Raw genomic sequence first — 25,853 nt, 5'->3', positions numbered from 1 at the left:
ACTTATCTGCATAAGAAATTGCTTGATATTAGATTTACCTTTCAGCTTAAACAATAGAGTTCAGAGGTAAGTATTTCTTGCTGGAATTGTATAGTAGAATATGTATTACTGGAAACTCGAAGGGGTCTATAGCTTCCATTTCCTGTAGCGTGAGAAAATCAGGTACAGATGGAGGTTCTGGTTGACTCTGTTCAGCAATTGGGATGCCAGCTCTTTTGATCTTGTAAGATTGTCCATGTGTTCTACAACAGTATAGTGTACAAACAGAATTTGAAGTAATTAATTATGGAACAATGTGATAAGTTGATATATATATGCAGGGAAAGGAAAAGGTTTTTTTTACCTGTTTAATAGAGTTGCTGCTTCTGGTATGTCAGGATTGATATACCAATGGCATGCAGAGTACCCGCTAACATAGAACTTTTCTGTAGTGATAATATTTTGAGCAATATCATTTAGTAATACAAATATTATGTTTACAAATAAGTTTAATAAATATTGTAGGATTGGTGAATGATATACCTTGAAAGTATTTCACAAGACATCCCATGAATAGCACTATAGTTGGTCTGTCTTCCATATTTGGATCTTCAGGCAGACTAAATTGTGTTCCTTTTGAACCCCAAATTGCCATTTTTATCTCTTGGCTGCTGTTCACAATATGTTATTTTGTGTTTTCTTTAATGTAGAACATGTACGAAATTAGCAATGCCATATATTGTGTTTGAAGAGTTGCTTACCATCCATCTGTCAATCTGATGTCACGTCGTAAGGAAGGATTAGGCTGATTGGAGAAGGGAATCCACTCTGGTTCATTGATTTCTGTTATAATGCCAAGGATATCTGGCAATAGAAAATCATTTACAATTAGAGTTGGGATATAAATGTATCTTATAAAGTAGAGCAGATAATTTAGTATAGACACTAACCATGGAATTTTTTTGTGTCATTGATGAATTCTGGGAGTTTTTCAAAAGGAGTGAGGTTGTAGATATACTTAGGCTCAGTTATTTGCTCGGTTGCAGCACTAATTTTGGTATGACATGTGAATTCTAGCATATAGGGACCTGGGACTGATTTGAAAAAAAAAATTGCATTGCAAACTTTGAAGCGAGCTATGACATAGGTTCTGTCCACTTGTATCATAGGTCCAAGCTTCTCTGCTTCTTTTGCGGGTATCTCAGCGTACATGGTGTTTCCCTGTAAGTAGGGGAAAAAATATAGTGGCATTAGTTCTTGTGCTTGTGTAAAATTTGAGCTTATTATTAATGTTTTTTTAAGAAATTTTCTTTTTCTCTTGATACTGGTTTTCTGTTTTATTTTTTTAGTTGATGAAGATATCATAGTACAAAGATATTAACATATGAGTGGCTGGTTTACCTAGTTGTCGACAAGAACCATATCAATGTGTTGTAATGGGCCATTTTCATTGCTTCCATGGAATTCCCATTTTCTACCGACACGTACGTGGATTGCCTTGTGCCAGTCTCTGGGTTGTAAAGTTGAAAGTGGACTGAAAACCATCTTAATCTGTAAAAGAGAGAGAAAATTGTAACAGTGAGAATAGTTTAGATATTGTATCATGTATATATGTTTTTTGGTCTCCTGTAAATGCACAGTTTGAAATGAAAGAACTGCGATAGGTTCATAAATGTGGATATGTGTGTAATTACCTAGTTGATATTGTGGCAAAAGGAGGTTAGTACATATATAAATTTGGCATTCATATCACTGAGTAGTTTGTTTGGCAATTCATTGCCGCTAATACTTCACGGTAGACAATATTTTTGGTTGTGTCACAATAATTTCCATTATCATCTTCAATAAGAATTTTCAATCCTTTCTTAGATGTAACTCTGGAGATTGCTACATAGAGCTGTCCATGAGTGAAAACTGGTGTTTTTAGATATATTCCAACCGTGGCTAATGTCTGACCTTGAATTTTATTTATGGTCATCGCATAACATACTCTTATTGGGAATTGCCTTCGTTCAAGAACAAATGGTAATTTATGATTTTTTAGTGTCAGTCGTATCCTAGGGATGAGAACACTATGGCCAGTGAATGAGCCGCTCATAATTATAGCTTGTATAACCATATCACCCAGAGCTGTTACTATTAGTCTTGTGCCATTGCATAAGCCAATTGATTGATTTAGATTGCGCAGAAGTATGATTGGGACACCCACCTTTAGATTGAGTTCATGAGTTGGAAAGTTAGAACCATTTAATGAGTTAAGGAACTCAACTGGATATAAGATATCATACGATTCATGGTTGTCTGGTGCTTTGACAACCTTATCACAACTTAAGTACTGTTTGATTTCCACAGGAAGAAGTGAGACTATATATGTGTTAATTTCATCAACTGTGTCATTTTTGGGGCATAGTATTGCTCTGCTCTTTAAATAATCAACATTTTTATATTGATTTGGTAGGTGAGTATACACAGAATCAACTATAGCAGGAATGGGCTCAGTGTAATCCTTTATAAGAAATTCATGTGGTATTGGCACTAGCATTTCATCTGGAGTATCAATTGGAAGTTGTGATGGAACATTTCCTTCTCCAATAGATAGTACCCATTCACTGAAATCAGATAATTCTTTTTGTGATTCAGCATCTAAATTTGTTGCTTGTAGCCTCATATTTTTGTGCAATGTAAGAATAGTGACCGAAGACCATAATTGAGAGTTGATGATAGCAGCATCTATGATTTGTTTTTCCGTTCCATTTTCTATAACTGGTAGTATTTGTCATGGATCACCACCTAGGACAACAACTTTACCACCAAAGGGAATGTTACAGAGTTCAGGATTGGTAACAGATAATAGGTCTCGAAGTGTTCTATCAAGTGTTTCCAAGGCTCTTCTATGTGTCATAAGAACTTCATCCCATATTATGAGTGATGTTTGTTGAATAAGCTCTGCCAACATAGTTCCTCGTTTGATATCACAGACAGTGTTATCATCTAAGTCACATGGTATTTTGAATCTGGAGTGAGCTGTACGGCCACCAGGAAGAAGCAATGATGCAACACCAGAAGACGCAACAGTTAGTACTATTTTCTGATTACCTCGTAGATAAGTAACAATAGTGTTCCATAGATAAGTTTTTCCAGTCCCACCATATCCAGATACAAAGTAGAAGGCAGGTCTGCTTTCATTAACAGCAGATGTAATTGTTTCGAAGGCGTACAACTGTTCGTCATTTAGGCTAGATATCATATCTTCAGATTTTATTAATAGATCAGCAGCATCATAACTTAACTCTTCTTCGATTAGACGATTGCCCCGAGAAACAGAAGATGGATTATTTCTTGAAGGGATGTTGTGGTCTCGTATGTTTCCGCCGCTACGGGCAAAAAGTATTGTTAAGTCATCAAGAAGGAAATCTCTTAGTGTGGAATCTGGTATTGTGTATGATTTATTGTTGATGTTTTTCTCTAAGTTGGTATTGAATATCATCAGCCATTAGCCTCCAAACTTTTTCGAAGAAGGCAAATTCATCTGCAACTTCACAGTAAAGAAGCATTGTGACAAAAAGCTGTCTAAGTTGGGCTGATGTGGCCCATGCTGCAGCTTCATCAAAAGCATGATACCATTCTTGATCATTACCAAGTAAACCTCTAGCATTGCAAGCTGCTCTAAAAGTAGGATAAGTTATTCCATTGTATGTTCTGACATCTTCATAGCTTTGAGCACCTTTGACAGTCATAAGTAGAATTCTAAGATAATATCTTTCACCAACGAAGGGATGTACATAATAAAGTCCGCCTATTTTGCCTTTCGATGATTGTCTAGGCTCCCAAGTTCTTGTTTGTAAATCCCAACGCCATTTTGAAGGGAATTCAAGATATGTTAAAGTTCTTGCTGTTTCATATGCTCTGTTGGCTGCAAACCATTCAGTAAGCATAGTTCTTTTCAAGAAGTCATTTGAAGCAATTTGAGCCATGTTAGCATTTATGTGGTAAAGAATATTATTCTCATCTGGTAGATGTACTGGTAGTCTTTCCACTGCAGGATAATGACGATGAATATCGAAACCATATATTCGCCAACATGCATCTTGTTCACATATGTAATGGCAATCAAGATATTCTTTGACTTCATTTCTTGTCTTTGTGTTTTCATCTTTAGGTACATCTTCTCCATTTCGAAGGCGTTGGAAGTAAGCTTTGCTACAATCTGGTCCCTTAGTGACATACTTGAATAAATATTTGATGAATATTCCTTTGTTGCACCATTCAACATTAATATGCGCTTGAAATTTCTTAAGTAAATACATATTGTAAGGTACAACCCATTGGTTAGATAATTTGTGTGGCCCTTTTTGCACAAAGCGACCATTATCAGGACTTTTGTATGTTGCAAATTCATTTGGATCAATTGATGTTTCAGTCTGAAATGGCTTGGGATAACCTTTTGAGCATTTCCCATTTTTCATGCATGGGGCATTAGGATTGAGAGGTCCACAAGGTCCATGAATCATATGTTCTGCTACAAGAGCATATCCTAAGGGATCTTCATTTGGATCAGGAATCTCAGCACTTATAAATCGGTTGATTAAAGATGGTGTTGGATTAGTGGTGTCCTCCACTAACCAGAATATAAGATGAGCATGAGGCAATCCACGTTTCTGGAATTCAATTGTATGCAGAGCTGTCATAGTTTATTTTTATATAAGTTAGTAAGGATCAGTAATTCATACAGATGTAGGTCATGTATAGTTAAGTTGTAGCTTATTGTGAATGAATATTAGTAAGTATGGAAGAATATTTAAACGTACCTGCTGCTACAGGACCAAATATTCTTCCACTGCGAATATCATCAAGCATTTCTTCTAGTTTCATATTATATACTCGAACAATTATGTCAGCTCTATCTGATGGCTTTTGACCAGGTTCTAGAATCCCCAAGCTTATTTCATTCCAATTTATATTGCATGTAAATGTAACGAAGAAGTCTGGGGGACCAAAAACTCGGCAGATTGCGACACCATCATGATAGTTTTGTATCATATAGCGACGGCCACCAGTATGTGAGGCTGGCAGTACAGTTAGCTTACCCATCTCGCTGCCATCAATACAACCACGGCCAACAGCATCTGCTATGACTTGGAGATTTTCCATCCTAAATTTATCTTGGTTTTGCAATATGTACCAAAGTCTATTTTCATCTATGGCAGCTCTAGCATCAACCTTAGCTTGGCTGGAAAGAAGTCCGTAGCATAAAAAAGGATTTGGCTGTCCCTTTCTATAATGGAATTGATATCTATAATAATCTTGCATTGTCATGGTACATCTTTTTTTGCGCCTTCCAGATTCAGTAATGCTATATAAAACTCCAACTTGAAAGCCTCTTTCCCCAAATGGAAATAAAAGTGGATATTGCAGTGCCATGTAAGCTGGGTGCAAACTTGAAATCTGGTGTAGATTACCAGATTTAGACTGTATTATTATATCTCTTTTGAAATTATCAAGAGAGAAATCGCCGACAACAAGCATAGCCAGTTCATCTGTACTTGGCAAGTTATATTGAATAGGATCGCCTTCAGCAGCACCAACAATTCTAATAATGAATTCCTCATTTTCATGATCTTTTAATCTATCTTGAGCAGCTCTAAATTGCTTTGCAAATGGATTATGTTCATCAAGCATTTTTATCAAACTCTCAATTATTGAAGGGTCAAGAGATTCATCAGCTTGATCAGTTGGATGCAAAGCTTGTATTCGATTCTGAACTTCATTGGAAGTGTCATATATATAGAGCTGAAGGAATTTTGGTGGAGACCCATCACAAGGCAACAAAGATCCAATACGATGATGAACTTGGCCATGTATTTTGAATATAGGTGGACCGCGACCATCGTTAATAGATCTGTCTATATTTGCTCCCATTGATGTGAAAGCAAATAAATAGTTGGATTGACGGATACTGTGCATAAATTTGGTGCTTCTGGAATCACCATTAAATATTGCTAGTGAAGCCAAAGGTTCAGGACGTTCACGTGGTCGTGGTATTTTTATTTTTCCGCCTTTACAACAAGAGTTATAAGTAATTATATTTTGCCGACGCGAAGAATCAGATTTAATCCGTTCTTCGTACCAGAATATGGCATGGCAATGTTTGCATGTATAATCAGGAGATCCCAAATAAGACCTTTCAGGATAGGATGCTATTTTTATTTTTTTCCGTAAAGAACATGAGGATATCATTATTGTATCCAGTTTAGATTGAAGGCCAAAAGAAGTAGTCAGAAAACAAATATGGTTAGTTGGTAAAATTAGCTTGAGATTAGGTAGAAAAGTATCTAATACCTTTCAGTGCATTGATGTATTCTTGTGTGAAGTATCCGCATTTCCGAGATAGATTGTGTTCAGATGTAGGATCTAGTGGTAGGCCAAGCGTAAGTATGATCAATAATGGTGAATCTAATTATATGTCCGATAAAGACAGTGTGCAACCAATACCTGTTGTAGCAGTACGTTTCTGTTTTAAGATTTTAATCCTTTTGTCACGGCATTCAGATGGTGTTGATATAACAGGATCATAAGAACCTGTGTCGGCAAGTGTTCGTGGTCGTTTTGAGGAACATCCACGATCATTTGGGTTTTCAGTACATGTATTCTTTGGCGTGGGCATTATTCGAATATTTCTGAAGTTATATTTTTTTAATTTGTAATCTCTAACTCTTGTGGAGTATATAAACTGCAAGTGGTGGAAGCACATAAGTAGTAATTAGTTATGTTGTTAGGACTGGCATATAGTGGCTATGTCTCATTAGTAACATTTGGAATGTTATAATTGAAAGTACAAAGTATTTATATGGTAGTAATATATGTTTTTAAAATAGACTATGGAAACATGTATTTAGGAGAAAGAAGCTATTATGAATGTAAAATAAGAGGAAAAGTAAATAGTAGTATAAAAAGGAAATATGAATTAGAGGTGGAAAAAAATACAAAACAGGAGGGGAGAATATTTAAAACTTCTCTCATCGAATTACATATTACATAGTATTGGGGAATCAGAAATTAAATAGATACAGCATACACATTAAAGAGAGGGGAAAAAATACAAAAGGGTAGATAGGTCTATGGCTATCTTTAGTGTGCAATAGCTTTAGTGTAAATAATTCAGAAAATAGCAATCTAGCTGTGGTTGTCTCTGTAGTGTGGTTCTGTACTAATTTTGGGCAAATGATTCACTTTTAGTGGAAAATTATATGCCATGAATTCAGATTGATGTTCTATGTTCACTTCCCTATAGATAAGCATGCCAGCGCAATAATAGTTTGTTATTTTTAAATTGAAAAAGATCTGCAGGAATGACACTACTTTTAGGCATGCTTTTGCATATGCTAAGGAGGGTTCGGAAACTACAGGTTCCCAGAAAAAAAATTCACGGCGTGGGCCTATTAGTTCTCTCTGTGGCAGTTTCAATTCGACACCACATAGGACTGTCTGATCACTTGTTATCTCAGTGATGAGGGACACATATTGCAGGTGGCATTCCGAGGCCGCAGCATGAAGCAAGGCTATCGGAGAAGTTTCCTTTATGATCATGGTGTGCTTGATACAATGTGGCAGTGCTGCTTCCTGGGGTTTTTTTACAAAGAGGAAAAAATAAAAGAAAAGAGGGAAAAAGGTACAATAAACGAAATCAAATAAAATAAAAGCACAGGGAAAAAGGTAGTTAGATAAGATAATTACTGAAAATGTTGGTTAATGTAATATTAGTAGTAAGAAGTGTCATTATTTAGCCAAGGTACAGTAAGGAAGAGTGAGGAAAGGGATAAGAGTTAGAGACACATACTGGTCTCTTTAGTATAGTAGACAATACTATTTTTTAGTTATTTAATATGAGACAACATGCCTGATATAATAGCCAGTCCGGGGTACATATATACCAATACAATGGTCAACTTGGTAGTTTAGTTAGGGAATAGTGAAGATGTAGCAGTAGGCAGTTTGGTTTGTTTGAGGAGTGTTAATATACCGATATGTATTAACTTGCTATATCTTAGAGGATAATTTATCAAAGCATGGATGAATGGCAAGTTCAATGAATATTAAAACGGAGAAGAAAGTGTGGTGTTATTGAATAATTACCAGCAATGTTTTAGATGCTCTGTTAAAGTCACAAGGGTTCCAGTGTACTCCCTAGTGAAGCGTAGATCTGTAAACAAATTCAATATTTATGAGGAGCAACATCTAGGCGAAAACAGTATGATGCAAATCGAAACAGAGAGACATTATGTTGGTAACTAAAATTAGAAGAGTAATATTTCTTTTCCCCTAAAAATTTGTAGGACGGACCTCCTTGTTTAAGCAGCTGGTGTTTGTCAGGTTTTAAGCAGTTCTGAATAAATGTGTAGTGAGGTCAACAACCTGTGAACCAAATGCACACTTGGAAGCATCAGTACTGAGAAGGTAGTGCATTATCTTATAGCAGCTCGCATTAGGTCTGTTTGTTTGTGTAAACAGTGAATGAGGAATAGAACTCAAGGTACTTAGGTTAAATCTGGGCGGATTCACAAACAGGAAACATACCTATGAACGGGTAGCACACACGGGGAAGCAACAGGCGCAGATGGCAGTCATTGGAGTGACATTCGCAGATCCGGATCTGAATGAGCCAAACAAAGTTTAAGAAAGCTTCGTAGAAGTGCCTATACGGAAAGCAACACAAATTGCTCTGGATAGATTGGCGCAGTTGTAGTGTGAGGACATACCTTACGGATTGAACTGAATATGCGACTTAGACAATGGGGATCCACTTGCTAGGGATGGGGATGCGCCATGTTGGAGCTTGATCAGAGGGAGAGCGTGGTGCAGCGACAGCAGCTTGGTCGATAGGGAAGCAGGGCGTTGAGTGCAGGAAGAAATTGAGGGAGGAAGAGGGAGGAAGAGGGAGCCGAAACGATAAGATCAAGGGAGTCACGGGCGGCACCTGTGAAGCCGAGAAAGTTCCATCCAATCCAAGTGTGACACGTCGTGGGGCAGTAGTTGTGGGGGAAGCGCAGCGTTGCCTGACGTAAGATGGTAATCGTACGGTGTATGTATTTTTTGATGTCGTGGACACTCTCCCTGCGGGCCGAGCGGTGCACAATTGATATATAGAAATTCTTTTCCACGACGGGATGGACCATGGTCGTGTAGTTTAGCTGTGTTTTTTTTGAGAGGTGATTTTAGATGGCTAGCTTTTTTCTTTTTTGATAATTTTTTTTTATCAATCTTTTTTGAGAAATTAGATGGCTAGCTAGTAGGCATATCTTGAATGAACTTCTAGTTCTAGTTGGGTCCAACTTGTTGAAAACTGGCAAGTGGCCGTGAGCCCTTTGTGAATTCCTCTCTTGTCGTTGCAAGACTCATTGGAACGTGGGCCGAAAGATCGGCTAGCCACAGGTGAACGGAAGGCCCAGAAAAACAAATCGAGCCTGAGTTCTATTTGCTGACAAGTTTTCTTTAGTTTTATATGTATTTCATATTTCCCTAGCAAAAATATCAAAAAATTCTATACGTATTTCGTATGTTATAAAATATTTTAGAATTTTTATATGTATTTCGTCGAGGCGTCCTGTGAAGCCCCATCGCTGATGAAGAAGCAGCCTCCGAGTACAAATCACAACAATCTTGGGATGCTCCAGAATTCAGGTGCTTCGTGCTAGTGAGGTACTCCCTCTGTTCCAAATTATAAGTTATTCCAAAAAATTTGGAGAGTCAAATTATCTCAAAGTTTAACCAAAATTATAAAGAGAAATATAAAATTTTATAACATCAAATAGGTGCACTATCAAAATATAGCTAAAAAAATTACTCCTCGTACGGCGAGCTTGTCGCAGCTGGGCACGGCGTAGATGGCGAGCTTGTCGCAGCTGGGCACGGCGTCCGCGGCGTCCTCGTAGACCTTCATGGCGCACGTGGCGAGGCCGAAGTCCTCCTCGAACTTGGCGTACCGGAGGAACACGGCCTTCTTCGCCGCCGGCGGGGCCTGCCGGACGGCGTCCTCGAACAGATCTCTCACCCTCTCCAGCGCGCTCGCCCCGTGCCTCCGGACGAACGCGGCCAGGCACGTCGCCCATATCGGCTCGGCGTGCGGGTGCTTGAAGGACTTGACGCCCCTCTGGTACACCCGGAACGCGTCCTCGAACCGGCGGTGCTCCAGCAGGAGCGCGGCGTGGTTGAGGACCAGCAGAGGCGTGGCCAGCCCCAGGCCGTGGATCCTCTCGTGCACGGCGCAGGCGGGCTCCAGCGCGCCGCGCGCCTCCATCAGGTCGGCGTAGAAGCACCACAGCCTGAGGGACCTGTGCAGCTTGGTCTGGGCGGGCTCGCCGCGCGCGTCGGCGGCGGCCCGTGCCCGGACCTCGGCCGACGGCTCCAACGTCGCTTGTCGGAGATGAGCTCGACGGCCGCGTCGCGGTTCTGGTGCCTCAGCTCCATCTCCGCCCGCTCGCACCACACGGCGGCGAGGTCGTCCGCTGACTTGAAGCTCGCCTGCATGGCGCGTCGGAGGACCTCCCGGGCGCTGTCGAGCAGGCCGCGGGCCTCGTACATCTTGGCGAACGCGAGCCAGAGCGTGTGCGGCTTGCCCGTCGCCTTCACTGGGTCGACGGTCCTGATGGCCTCGGCGTAGGTCGCGGCTTGCCACGCGGGGTCCGCGTGGAAGACCCTCGCCCTCTCGTGCCACGCCTGGACGTCGTGCGGGTTCTGCCTCAGCTGCACGGAGTTGATTGTCGTAAAACAACCGGACTGCATATAGAAGGAAATGAGGACTAGAAGTTCTAGTTCATGTACAGCTGCTTGTGGGCTCTTATCAAAACTCTAGTGATAGATCAGAGTATATATATGAGGAAGACCTTCATTATAAACGATTAATACGAGAAATAAAGAAAAGCTCCACCTACATTGTATCTTGTCTACTTGTGTTCTTGTGCTTATTGTGAGAGACGTGAGAGGAAGAAGATCCAACCGTCGACGACGTGTTTTACAACACGTTATCAGCACGACCGCTCTTCATCGAGTACACGCGCCGAAGGAGTCGTCATCAAGCTCGACGCCGGCAATCTCGCTGTCGTCCACGCCATCGGCTACTTCGACGACGTCGACTACTTCAACGTCGCCAGCGATCGGATCTGCTCCAACTCGTCATCACGCAGGCAGGTCCCCCGGCCTTGCCGAACTGTCCTACGCGACAGGCTTCGAATTCGTTCGTTGAATAAAGCAGCACGGTATAAAATTTTTTTAGTAGATTAGATCTGTGAATCCAAGCATTGAATTGGAAGATTTAATTTGCTAAACTTAATAAGTCATATACTTAAATTGATCTCCATGATCGACACGGACACGGGACATGTTCCTAACTTTACGTCAGTAATATATAAGGGCATGAAAAAAGGGTGGAATTTTGTTTGTGCAGTGCCACGTGCATGATGGCTGGCAGCTAAAACGATCTTGTCATTGCCTTAGGCATGATAGTTCTGAACAAAGACCATGAAGATCACTCGCACACAAGCATCTCGCAGATACACCATTATGCAAATCCCTGGCTTGTAGCACAGCTCATAGCCTGAAGTCAAGTGCAGCTTGAACCCGGCACAGAAGGGCAGTCTTGCAGACGCCACCATCGTCCAAACCTCCAAGGCTGAACCTAACGGACAAAATGCCGAACTCGCTCTAATCAAACTCACCTGCAGCTGAGCTTCCCAAATTCACCCCGACCCCGGCGATTGTGCCTGCACGCTCATACTCGCCATCTCCGCCTGAAGCATCATCCGCCCGAATTTTATCTCTCGCCTGCAGCCGAACTGCAGTTCCATAATGCCCGTAGCCATACGCTGCACGAAGCAGAGCAGCCGGTGCCATCCGAACAAATGTTCCTGCACTAGTGCTAGCTCATAGTAGAGATACAACCCTGCATTGCACCGTCGGTCTATTATCATGAAATCGTGATGCTAATTCCGACCGTCTACAGAAAGCACATGCACGCGCACGCGCATACTGCCTTGCAAGGCTGCAAGCATCAAACGGCTCCCATCGTCGGCCAGCAGCCGCATTCTCGAGATTTGTTTGCCTTCAAGCGACAGAGCGCATGCCTCTTTCCGCATCCCACGTCACCCGACGCTGCACGCGGGTGAGAGCAATGTTATCCTAAACACAAAACAGTAAACAATCGGTCACCTGCTGTTTAGCCCATTATTCGGGCAAAACGGGTGTTTAAACGAGAAGAACGGCCGTTTAAACGGTCAAAACCACCGATTAAACAGAAATAGTGTAGCACTGTGTAGTGTTTAAATGGTGTGTAAACAGACTAAACGACCGTTTAGGCAAACAGTGGGTGAGAGGGAGACAGGCGGAGGAGACGATTTTTGTGACGTGCATTGTACCTGGCCAAGCAGTCTGTAATAGGCAACCACAGCAAACAATCCATGAAGGAGAGCTCACGAATATAAAATAGTGTAGTCAAGCACTCAAGCTTATTTAGCACAGTACACACTAAAGGCAAATGAATTGGAGATCAGTATAAATATTACGACAAACCCCATGGCATTTTGGTTTTTGAAGTTTTTTTTTCTAGAAGAAAAACACCTCAGGATAATCCGTCTTGAAGACAGATTAGTTACACTCGCATTCTGTAATTTGAGATATTCATGCAATCTTGAAGAACCTTAGACATAATACCCCCGAGAGTATTATTTTATATGTTTTCCTGGCAATTGTATGAATGAGGTAAATATTTTGCTAGAAAAGTTCTGGGAAATATCTATCGAATAGATTAACCAATCATAATTAATTTTGCATTTATTTCATGCATTTAAACACATGAAGTGTGCTTGTAGCAATTGCATAAATAATGTAGAACGTGACATGAAGTCTATTATTTCTAGAAGAAATATAATATTGGTTTGAAGCCTACACCATATAATTTCTAGAAGAGATGCTATATAACTCTGAAAGTTATTTTAGCTTATTGGTCCAGAACACATTTATTTTCCAATATGGCATTATGATTTACTAGCAGAAAACACTTGAGAAGCAAATTAATTATTTGAGCTAGACATAACATGAAGTTATGCAAACTTAATATGTTCTCTTGAAGAAATATATTGTTTGTCATGTAGACATTTTTGCAATTCGAGAAGAATGTGCATAAGCTCAATATAAAACAATATTTATGCAATCATAAGATGCATAAGCCATAGAAGTGGAAGGAAATAAAATACATTCCAGAAGTGATGTTAGTCTCAGGGGGAGACGCAATGAGACAAAGAAGTTTCATACTCACCCCTTTAAACCATAAATAAATAGAATTTTTGACATAAGTTGCATTATTAATTATATTCACAAAGAATTTGGTTATACTCATGAAGAGTAGGCTATTATCGTTTACTTTAAAACATGAAGTATATCATTAATTTAAGTATCTTTCCCAGACTAGAAGGGCAAATTCAAGAGATGGTGTTTCTTACCTCTGCATAGGTTTTCTCACCTTATCTTTTGTCCACATGCTTGTAGTATATTTTACCTGTAGTAATCAGTTTAATCTTATGGAATAACTAAAGAATTACATGTTGGATATCGTAAATAATTGCTTTATATTGCCTATTAAATATTCATCTGAAATGATATTTTCCACAAATCCTCAAGTAACCATGAAGGTTAGTGTGCACTACTACCTCGTAGGTAGAATGGAAACAGAATTTTCCAAGAAGCACATGAACAGTAATATACACGCTTCTTAATTTATCCTGAAGGATTTAATCTGGCGATGAACTGATATATTACTCAACTATGTATTGAATACATAAGCCCTATAACTTGAAGTTTATTCTACTCACCGCATTATTGTACATTGAATAGTACAACTAATATATGAATTTCATACCATATTATATATACTAGCAGTATATTTAATTTTATGAAACTTTTTCATAGATCATGCCTGAAGCTTAACATTTCCTGAAGTACAATTATGGTATGAAAAGCGGGAGACATTTGGTCTATATAGGTCTATGAAGAATATGGATAAAGTATTTTAAAAAAAAATTAATAGGCATATCCCTAATCTTGTAAGATTGTTGGTTCAGAGCCTCATCCTGTTAGATTGTTGGTACAATCAACGTGCAAGTTGGCCCGTAGCCATAGTCACTGCAATGACTAAGCATGTAGCTCTGCACATACTTTTGTAGTCCATATACCATTGTGTCACTTAGAATGATCGATTAATAGTTTTTTTCACTCCAATGTAAGGACCAGCATGTCATTACATTGACTAGGAACCCTTGCACGGGTATCACATTAAAATTCTGCTCTACACTGGTTATTTTTGTATTTGCACTAGCTGGCATGCTATGCTTCACTCAAGCTTCTCCTGTTGAGTAGCAGCTCCCACTTTATTGAGATGGCTAGTAGTCCATCGTAATAATCTATCAACCAGCTAGCATGCTGGCTCACTCATGTGTTGTATGCACATATACAAAATGACAAGAAGTCATTAATTATATTTAGTCAAGAATGCTAAGATCAGGGGGGAGCAAACTGGTCTAGAATTGGCTCAATATGAATTTATCAAATTAGAAATTGGTTGACCCAACCAGAATGGATTTGCGGATAAATAAAAGGAAAAATAGACCTGTTAGTCTATTATGTGGAAAACAATTTGTATTATGGAATCAAAAGTATATGGGAAATTCTTGAATGAATGAGCAATTAATTTTTCTAGAAGAAATTCCATGTAGATTATACTTTGTGTATTTATAAACTTGAAGTTTATGTTACATACTTGAAGTATATTGTATGAGTATTACGATTATAAATGGGCTAAATAAAGAAAGAAGCAAGACAATAAAAATAGTCTCGTAGACTTAGAACTGTGCAAATTATAGGTATGCCGAATATACCACGTTGCACACTATTATCGAATGAATGTAGTATTAATGTTACTACATTAATAAAGTCTAGCTCACTGCATATAACAAATAACCCCTATATTTAAAAGACGTGCGTGTGATTATTATTTTATTTCATCATCTTAGCATACATAAAAGGGCATCAACTTGAAGTTGGAGAAATATGGATATGAATTTCCATTATATTGTGCCTATGGGGATAGTTTTGAAGTATGCTACTAATGAAGATCTAATATCGGCATTAGGGGGAGAGAAAGCCCATATAAATGCCTTATATTGGAAGCAAGAATGTTCTTCATAAAATATTCCTGGAAGTTTGAAGTGGGAATATAAACACGCACTAAATTATACTCGCATGAAGCGGAGTATAATGCCAGAACAATAAAACTGTGAGGAAGCCCATGGAGGGTGCCACTTGATGTGGTAAACACTTGGAGTGAAACTCCCTGAAGGAATTGATCCCAGTGAGAATATGCACATAATGAATACTCACGGGACATCAGAAATTAGGAGAAATAGCATGAAGTTATTAACTAGAAGTTAAAAGCTATGTGTGATATATCCCAGGTATTTAATAATATACTCACCATGGCAAATGACTTGGTCATTAATTTAAAATCTATGGGGACGCCTGTTGGTTTTAGATAACATGAACTTGTCAAACAATTTACAGAGAATCTCCACACATTTCGAAAAGAAAAGACCTTTAAGGTTAAATACCTCACAAACCAAGAAATAATCATCATGAAGATGAGTACCTAACACTATAAAGCGCGCGCAATATTTTGTGTTGGGATGAGCAGATAATTATCCTGAAGATATGGGAGAATTAAATGAATGTCGACAACACTACCTCTAGAGTTGCAAATGTTTCTTTAAACGAGAACATGGATCTGAGACTAAAGTCCATGGCAGAGTTGCATGAAGCACTCATATCGGGTCAATGAAAGAAAGCAATTGAGGTTGGACCATGAAGAAAGTATTTGAACCTAGAAGTTCAAACTATACGAGTCATTGTGAAATAATGATATGGTGAAATGCAATGGTTCATATGTTTTTCAAAAGACTAGTAAACTCCCATTATGTATGAATAAATATTCTGCGACATATCTGACAAATGGCATGAATGAAAAGAAATATTATGCAGTTAATCATTGGATTATGAAAATCCATGAGAAAGGATCCGTGAATGACTCATTTTCCTCACAGGAATAAAGTAGCAAGAAATATAATTAAATCTCATACTAAATATTAAAATGTCTAAGGTAGATAATATTCTTGAATGAACATTTAAAGTCTCAAGAAGAGCATATCCTAGAAGGAATAGATTGTGTAAATCACTTCTATCTATCATGAGAAAATTTCTCATAGAAGAGAAATATTATTCTTGAAGAATTGAAGATTCCTGAAGAAAATAGTCCATGAATGACTTATCAGTCAATTACTGAATAAACACCAATAATCCTAAAGATACAAGCGAAGACTCGTACAGACCCGGATGATTAAGAATGAAATGAGGAATAAAACGGCTTTGAATGTGCCATACAAGCACCTGCATGTGCCCATATAGCTTCTAGCTAGCACTGAATTGTAAGTATCCTCAAATAACATAGAAGGTATATTGGTGACTGGCAAATTGAATCATCCCCTTCAAATGCCAAATGAAGACCGATTATCTATAGTGGAAAAGGCTAAATAAAGATCTACTGAATAGATTATTGTCTAGACTTTGCATACACTAAAGAAGTAAGGATTGAGTTGCTGATGTAGTATTCAATTTCAAACACTGAGTTTTGAAAGAGTAATACCTAGAAGGTATATAAATTTGCAACTCATTGTCCCCATATTCTTATGAAAGGATAAAATATTTATTTGTATTGCATAATTACATAAGTGGTTATTACTGCTGGAAGCATAGCTCCTAATCGTAGTCTAGAAGTCTCTGAAAGACTAAATGTATTGTATTAATTAAATATTATTACTCACACGCAATTATTTTTGAACACCGAAGTTCAAAGTATGTCGCTATGAGGGGGAGTATATTTTTCATTGAGTATTACCTTGAAGGAATCAACTTAATAATTAATTTTTGATTTACCATGAAGGTGTACCACTTGATTGTTTAAGATCTTGTAGATCATTGTTGCAAGAACCATGATGTTCATGCATAATCTTGAATATTGATCCCTATTCATGAAGAATAGTAAATATAGAATTATATGTAACCAAGAAGGTTTATTGTTGTGCTCTTTTTCCTTTTGGTGAGTTTTTACTTGAAGGTTTCTCACGTAAGGTTTTTAACGAGGCAACATATGCAATACAATTGCGGTTGATATGCACTCTTTTCTCCAATGACCATTTTTCCCGCTGGGATTTCGGATGGAGTTTTTAACGAGGCATATGCTTTCGCGGTAATCGCCCAAGGGAGTGTTGTAAAACAACTGGACTGCATATAGAAGAAAAGGAGGACTAGAAGTCATAGTCCATGTCCGGTTGCTTGTGGGCTCTTACCAAAACTCTAGTAATAGGTCGGAGTATATATATGAGGGAGACCTTCATTATAAATGATCAATACGAGAAATAAAGAGAAGCTCCACCTACATTGTATCTTGTCTACTTTTGTTTTTATGCTTATCATGAGAGGCGTGAGAGGGAGAAGATCCAACCGTTGACGACGTGTTTTACAACATTGATTAGCTCCGGCCGGCGATCGATCAGCCGCTCCAGCCTCGCCATGTTCAGGTCGGCGTCGTCTTTGTCGGCCAGCCAGCAGCCCTGGAGAGCAGAGGCGGAGTTCTCCTGATCTTGAGCCACCACGGCGTGCTCGAAGTGCTGGTAGGACTCGAACACCACCCGGACCGGAAGTCCTTGAAGGTGGTCGCCGTGGTGGCGCCCTCCTCGAACACGTCTCTCGCCTTGCTGTGGATGCCCTTCCGCGCGTAGTGACTAGTGACACGCCAGGTTCGTCCACAGCACGCCGGCGTCTTCGGGGAACTTTCGGACGCGCTGCAGAGGATGGGTTCCACGGACATCCCGGCGACGTCGTCCGGGTGCTCGGCGAGGATCTCGCAGAGGTCGAGCAGGAGCTGGCGCTTGGTCGTGCCCTTGGCTGAGCGGAAGCCGTCGTCGTCGATGGCCGCGGCGAGCTGCTCGGCCGCCTCCCGAAACCTACCAGCGGAGACGAGGAAGGCGACGAGCTCCTCGGCGTGCGCGGGGTCGAACTGGAGGTAGCGTCGGAGGACGCGGGCGGCGGTCGGGGCGGGGCAGCCGGGGAGGTAGGCGAGGCGGCGGAGGAGCGGCCACACGCGGTGGTGCTGCGTGGCGGGCAGGGCGCGGAGCGCGCGGTCGAGGGCGCGGCGGGCGCGGGTGAGGAGGCGCTGGTCCAGGAGCGCGGAGGCGTACATGTGCCAGACGCGCGGCATCCGCGACATGCCCGCGGCCAGCGCGCGCTCGAAGGCGGCGTTGAGGGCGGCGTGCGCGCGGTCGGTGACGGGGAGCGGGCGCGCGGCGCCCGCGAGCTCCGTCAGGTACGCGTGCCACAGCTTGTAGGAGCCCGGGAGCGCCCTCAGCGCCCGCTCGTAGATGGCCGCGCGCCGCGCGCCGACAGGTATCGCAGCCAGGATCCCAGCTTGAACGGATCCCGTTGGACTTCTTCCTCGTAGATCATGTCCACCGCCGAGGTGGGCATCACGCACGCCATGGCTCTGCCTCTCCGCCGAACAATGGAGAGCATACACGATGGGGAGGTGCCGGACTGCCGGGTGGCGGCTGCTCATCATTTAAAGTCCAGACTCTACGGAGTCCCAAATCCGGATCGGCGCCCGTAGATCGACTCCGACTCGAGCTCGAGAGCGAAAAGTCAGCTGGTGTTTACAGGGATTACGTGACAGTGTGGGTCAAAACCGTAACCTCTGCAAATAGAACTCAGGCTCGATTTGTTTTTCTGGGCCTCCCGTTCACCTGTAGCTAGCCGATCTTTCGGCCCACCGAACGTTCCAGTGAGTCTTGCAACGACATGAGGGGGGGATTCACAAAGGGCTCGCGGCCACTTGCCAGTCTTCAACCAGTTGGACCCAACTAGAAGTTATGGATTAGATTATTTATAGATTTATGGATTATTTTTTAGCTACCCCAAATAGCTAAAAATAACTCATAAACCAGTCTTCAACCATAATCCATAAACTACACGACCATGATCTTGTTCGGATTTATGGATTATTTTTTAGCTACCCCAAATAGTCCTTGCAAATAATCCACACAAGAAACTACGTCCTTTAAGAGCAAATATTATCGTGGACTACAAGTTGACTAAATGAAGTTGACTAAATGTTGAAATAGAGGAGAGGAAAGATAAGAGAGGTGGGCTATAAGTTTACAGCCCGCTTATGTACAAAAATCAAAAAAAATTGTGAAAGAGATAGGTGGGCCATACATCAATAGTGAAGGGCTCGACCACTATATGAATAGGCTGAGAGAAAGTTACAAAGAATCTATATAGCCAACAGTTGACTATATTATTAGCTTTGCTCTAAGTGGTGCTATTTGGAGCTATTTTATGTGGAGTCTACTGACTCTCTCACTCTCTCTCTTGAAAAAGTGGCAGTTCAATGATTGAAAAAGTGCTTTAAGAATCAAATAATTCTTAGATTCAAATGCTTCAAGGACTATTTTATTGAAGAGCTATTTCTTAGATTAATATTTAGTTATCAAAATAACTTTTGGCTGTTTCTTAACAGGACCCATTGCCATCGCACTGTCAGCAAAAATATATTTTATTCGCATCCATCCCACTTCCGACCTCTCCTCTCTGCCCGCGCCATGGTTTCGTCTTCCTGAAGGGAGCACGGCCGCATCTCGCAGCCATGGCCACCAACTTAGTAATTTGCCCAGTATAAATTTTAACACTCTATCTAAAATCTCTAGACTCTAGTAATTTGCCCCGATGCTGTTCGTTTTTCAGGAAAAAGAAAAGCAGCTATGGTGTCTACTAGGTCCGTCGGGAGTTCCTATCTATCTTGTGGAAGATAGATAAGATATTTATCTTTAAAGTCTACTTTGATCTATTTATCTGCTGTAAATATGTTCAATATTTTAATAAAATTAACTCAACATTTTATTAAACATATTCAACATTTAATTTTCAAAATGTTGAAACTATAAAGACAAAATATTGAAATTGGAAACACGAAATGTTGTAAATGCTAAAATAAAAATGTTGGAGGTTTCTTCTCTGGCGAGCTTCTTCGACGGCTGCGTGCGCGGGCGCAGCGCGCGACACAGCAGCGGCTGCAGCAGCGCGCAGTGCCGCCAGCAGCAGCCCAGCGGGCAGCGCAGCAGCAGCACAGCGGCGGCGGCACAGAAGCGCGGTGGCGGGCAGCACAGCAGCGCTAGCAGCATAGCAGCAGCACAGAAATGCGGTGGCACAGCAACGCGGCAGCAGCGGCACGCGGCAGGCAGGCGCGCGGTGGCGGACGATGGGCGAGCGCGGCGCTCGTGACCGGCGGCAGGGCGGCGACGCATCCTGAGAAAGGGAGCAGGAGGAAGGAGAAAGCTAGAGTTAAGGAGATCTAACGGTTGAGGTGATTTGCACGAATCTTAAACATTGGAAGGTGGGAAAGAAAAAATCTTCCGAAAGATATATAGTGTCGCGGGGTTTCTAGTGTACCCACAGCCGGGTGGCGGAGCGCACCCGCCTATTCCCAGAGAGGGAAGACTCGGGGATGAACAAGGCGATTGGGCTAGCTGGCTTTTAGACAAGCACACAAGAACTCGATGATTTAGAGTGGTTCGGGCCGCCGGAGCGTAATACCCTACGTCCACTGTGTGAGATATTGTTCTTGGTTGTGTATGAACCTATCCTCTGCCAGGCCTTTTTCTCTTTCCAGCCCGAGGTCATCTAGCGGCTCCCCCTCCTTTTATAGATTAAGGGGGAGCGGATACATTGGACGTTGGGGCCCCGACAAGTGGGCCCAACGTGCTGTGCAGCATACTGTGCAGAGTATTTAAAAGACTACAGTGGTTACGAATCTTTCCTCCGATATGTGTACTGCTACTCCTCTGACTCAGGGGGAGGTCTTTTCTTGTCCCGTCAGCTAGGTGCCCGTTGGAGTAGCGTAGCTTGCGGCGTGGCCTGCTGAGGCTATTATGTAGCGCCATAATGGGCGAAGCCGAGCCGTCGCATCCATCTGTTACAGCAGACTGGCAGACGCGGTATGGGCGGCGCCAGCGGCTCCACTGCCTTGGTAATGTGCGATCAATAACGTCCCCTGGTCAATGAAACGCATCGGCCTCTGCTATATCAATGCAGGCGTCCACCTACCGCAATGAATGCAATGGCGGGTGAACGTTAGCATGGTAACCCAAACGGCCATATCTTGCAGACACGTGGCGTCTCCGGACCGCCTCGACGCGGGGTGTCGATCTCTTCCCTTAGTGAGGGGTCCGGTTACTATACATGGGGTCCGGGACCCCATGAGGGGTCCGGCCTCCTTGGGAGGTCCGGAGCCCCGGTTGCTTGCGCACGAGTTCCTGTCTCTTCCGGGACACGTGGTGTCTCCGGACCTTTCCCAACCGTGGGACGGGTCCGGACCGTAGCTGGGAGAACAGGACTCCGGACCGCAGGGGTCCGGCTGTTTGGATGTAGTTAAGGATAACTACCAGACCCTCGCCTAAACACAGCAAGAGGGGGTACCCCAGTCCTGGGGTACCGACAGTGGCCCCCGGGCCCACCTCGGGAGAGGTACAAACCCGCGGGTGGGGCTACTATCGAGATGTGTTTCTACGCAACTTGATTGCGTTGGTGTGCTCGTGTAGAGAGCGGGAGTCCCGGACCCCTGAGGCTGGTACACCTGTTGCCAGATTTAGGTACTAGAGTGCTCTCCATAGGGCGACGAAGGTGTAGGCTTAGGGTACGGAACCAAGCTAAGCGGCTACACAGACTTCGGATTGCTCAAGGAGCAAGCACCACTTCCCGGACCCGGCTTTTGTCGACCGTGACGAGCGGTCTCCGCCGGAGCGGGCCACCGGAGTGGACTTGGAGCGACCGTGGCGAGCGGTCTCCGCCGGAGCGGGCCACCGGAGTGGACTTGGAGCGACCGTGGCGAGCGGTCTCCGCCGGAGCGGGCCACCGGAGTGGACTTGGAGCGACCGTGGCGAGCGGTCTCCGCCGGAGCGGGCCACCGGAGTGGACTTGGAGCGACTGTGGCGAGCGGTCTCCGCCGGAGCGGGCCACCGGAGTGGACTTGGGTCGTTGCTGACGATCCGATGAAGCATGTTACCGGACCTCATAGTAAGGTGCAAAGAAATCAAGCCTTATACTAGAAGGGAACTCGGGACCTCTAAAGACAGCAGACTCGGATACTAGAGCACTTGTAACAGGGTAGTGAAGTACGTAAGCTTAGGGTACATTACCAGGCTAAGCTACGCGGAGCTTCTCTTCCCCGGGATACGAGTGCCACTTTTCCAGAGCAGATCCTTAGGGGTCCGGACTGCCTTCCAGCTAGAAGGGGTGTTCCCACCTGACCATAAGCTAGTAACTTAACTAGGATTGTTAGTAACAAGGAAAACTCCGTTCAGGAGGAAAGAATAGTTAAACCAAGGCGAATAAATGTAATCAGGGTGGAGCCTAGGTAAAACTGAGAAAGAAAATCTCCTTTATTATTGTGGTTGTCACAGTATACATCAGAGGTCGGGATTACGAGGTCGGACCTCCACCGCTCCAGACCGCTTTTTGCCTGTTTGCGCGATAGGGCCAGAGGTCGGGTTTACAAGGTCGGACCTTGACCGCTCTGGACACACACGTAGGCGCCACGTTATTACAAAGGAGGAACTCTCTTAGTCTTTTCTTAGGAGTAACCTACGGCTGCATGCTATACAGCGTGTTCTTCTTCGGAGGTGAAGGCGCCCTGGATTTCCCCACGGACGGCGCCAAAATGTCGCGGGGTTTCTAGGGTACCCACAGCCGGGTGGCGGAGCGCACCCGCCTATTCCCAGAGAGGGAGGACTCGGGGATGAACAAGGCGATTGGGCTAGCTGGCTTTTAGACAAGCACACAAGAACTCGATGATTTAGAGTGGTTCGGGCCGCCGGAGCGTAATACCCTACGTCCACTGTGTGAGATATTGTTCTTGGTTGTGTATGAACCTATCCTCTGCCGGGCCTTTTTCTCTTTCCAGCCCGAGGTCATCTAGCGGCGCCCCCTCCTTTTATAGATCAAGGGGGAGCGGATACATTGGACGTTGGGGCCCCGACAAGTGGGCCCAACGTGCTGTGCAGCATACTGTGCAGAGTATTTAAAAGACTACAGTGGTTACGAATCTTTCCTCCGATATGTGTACTGCTGCTCCTCTGACTCAGGGGGAGGTTTTTTCTTGTCCCGTCAGCTAGGTGCCCGTTGGAGTAGCGTAGCTTGCGGCGTGGCCTGCTGAGGCTATTATGTAGCGCCATAATGGGCGAAGCCGAGCCGTCGCATCCATCTGTTACAGCAGACTGGCAGACGCGGTATGGGCGGCGCCAGCGGCTCCACTGTCTTGGTAATGTGCGATCAATAACGTCCCCTGGTCAATGAAACGCATCGGCCTCTGCTATATCAATGCAGGCGTCCACCTACCGCAATGAATGCAATGGCGGGTGAACGTTAGCATGGTAACCCAAACGGCCATATCTTGCAGACACGTGGCGTCTCCGGACCGCCTCGACGCGGGGTGTCGATTTCTTCCCTTAGTGAGGGGTCCGGTTACTATACATGGGGCCCGGGACCCCATGAGGGGTCCGGCCTCCTTGGGAGGTCCGGAGCCCCGGCTGCTTGCGCACGAGTTCCTGTCTCTTCCGGAACACGTGGTGTCTCCGGACCTTTCCCAACCGTGGGACGGGTCCGGACCGTAGCTGGGAGAACAGGACTCCGGACCGCAGGGGTCCGGCTGTTTGGATGTAGTTAAGAATAACTACCAGACCCTCGCCTAAACACAGCAAGAGGGGGTACCCCAGTCCTGGGGTACCGACATATAGGATTTGCGGGGTCCGTCTGCATGCTCACTTAGCCCAGCCCAGAAGCCCTTTTGCAAATAAATACATGTAGTTGACTTGTGTTTTTGTTTCATGGGTTGGTAGTTGCCGTTGCTGGTAAGGTATTTGACCATCGCTCCCAAGAAGGATCGCGAGTTCTTATGCAAAGATCTTCTTCAATCACTTGTTGACCAATCCTTCAAAGTAGAGGAAGAAAAAAACGTATTGGGCGGCATCATGCTGATATATAAAAAAACGTTGTCTACTATGGAGTCAAGTCAACCAAAATAAATAAGTCACGTCGACTTGTTCTCTACCAGCAAGCTCACGGTCAATTCAGATGCCTCCTAACCACGTACTAGAAGGTCTGCTTCCTGTTTGTGAAATCTAGCTGCGACTTGCGACCTCCCGCCCGTCCTTCGTTCCAAAGCAGAGGATTCCGATGCGGCGCCGATTTCAGTGCACAACTCCGGTGGTGGCGAGTCACAGAGTCAATCGTAGCCCTGCCGTTACCTCGGCGTAGACGTGCCACCGCGCGGCACGGCGTGCGCGCCAGGCCGCACGCCAATGCCAGCCCGCCCACGCCTCCACGGCAGAGCAAAGCAGGGCAGGGCGGGCGAGCCCGAGCCAACGAAAAGCCGGGCGCGGCCAGGCGATTTATGCCGCCGGATCCCGCGATCCGTCCGTGCAGCGCCACCTCGGCCGTTAATCCTACCCCACCACCCCCCACCAAGGATTACCTTACCGGCGATACAATATTTATCAGTGACCTCCGGTAACGATAATCGATTGATAATCAGTGAATAATCGCCAAAATCGATTGGTAAGAGGAATCAAATTCAAAAAATGAAAATCAGTTGATAATCGATGCAAACCGAACGATTTATCGCTTCGCCAACTGAAAATATGTTTTGGCAGTGGAAAAAAATAGAAAAGTTTGATAGCATTTAATTTTTTAGGTTATGTATAATATTCTATTAGATAAATTACACATAAATGCACAATTTTACATATGAAATTGCCTAAGAAATAAACATGTTTACATATTTTGCCCATGAAATTACATGAAGCACATGAATTTGCACATATATATACAAATCATGAAGTGCATAGTCCATATAAACAAACGAGTGCATAGTCCATACAAACCTCATAGTTCACACAAAGAAAAAAATGCATAGTTCATACAAACATCATAGTGCATAGAAACAAAAGAGTACATAGTCTGTACAAACCACATACAAACTAGCAAGCTCATAGTCTATACATGAAGGCATTTGGCATATCAATTTAATCATTCTTCGTTCTCTTCTTGCTGGTACGTGTGATATCCATAATAATATTCCTAAATATTTAAACGAACTCAAATAAGAGGGGAACACATATCGACGCCATGATCACAGCTCCCTCACTCCCAGCTGCAGTATCATCGATAATCACCGCATATCTATTGATTATCGGCCTTAATCGCACGACAACCAGTGGATGGTAACGGATCGTTAGATAAAATTATTTTTTTCCCTCACCAAATAATTATTGCTTTCATCATGTGACAGCATTCTGGAATCAAGAGAAGCTCTAGTTTTTTTATAAAAATAAGTTCTCTAATTTTTATGATTTTTTTTAAAATTTTGAATTTTGCATTGAAATCCATCGAAATTCCAATCGGTTTTTATTTTCAGCTAGTATCGATAACGATAAATTTTACCGATAATCGCGATTATCGACCGATTTTGAATTCCCTACCCCCACAGGCCACAGGGCAGGGCGGGCGAGCCCGAGCCAACGAAAAGCCGGGCGCGGCCAGGCGATTTATGCCGCCGGATCCCGCGATCCGTCCGTGCAGCGCCACCTCAGCCGTTAATCCTACCCCACCACCCCCCACAGGCCCCAGGCACCCGCCCGCCCCGCCCCCACCGCGCACCGCCGCTTCATAAATCA

General features: G+C 43.3%; 1 long non-coding RNA gene and 1 pseudogene across 1 annotated transcript; both read right to left on the bottom strand.

Moving 5' to 3' along the window:
- Positions 1-7,973: 7,973 nt before the first annotated feature.
- On the bottom strand, positions 7,974-8,625 carry LOC120705041. Its single transcript, XR_005687758.1, has 3 exons — positions 8,554-8,625; positions 8,320-8,391; positions 7,974-8,179 (listed from the first exon to the last, which is right to left on the bottom strand). It is a non-coding gene; the product is annotated as an uncharacterized LOC120705041 (long non-coding RNA).
- Positions 8,626-9,796: 1,171 nt separating this feature from the next.
- Positions 9,797-18,609, bottom strand: LOC120701870 (annotated as a pseudogene).
- Between the last annotated feature and the right edge of the window lie 7,244 nt (positions 18,610-25,853).

This window comes from Panicum virgatum, chromosome 4K (genome assembly GCF_016808335.1).
Source record: "Panicum virgatum strain AP13 chromosome 4K, P.virgatum_v5, whole genome shotgun sequence".
Lineage (NCBI taxonomy): Eukaryota > Viridiplantae > Streptophyta > Magnoliopsida > Poales > Poaceae > Panicum > Panicum virgatum.
The sequence above is the reverse complement of the archived record's forward strand: the minus strand, read 5'-3'. Positions and strand labels throughout refer to the sequence as shown.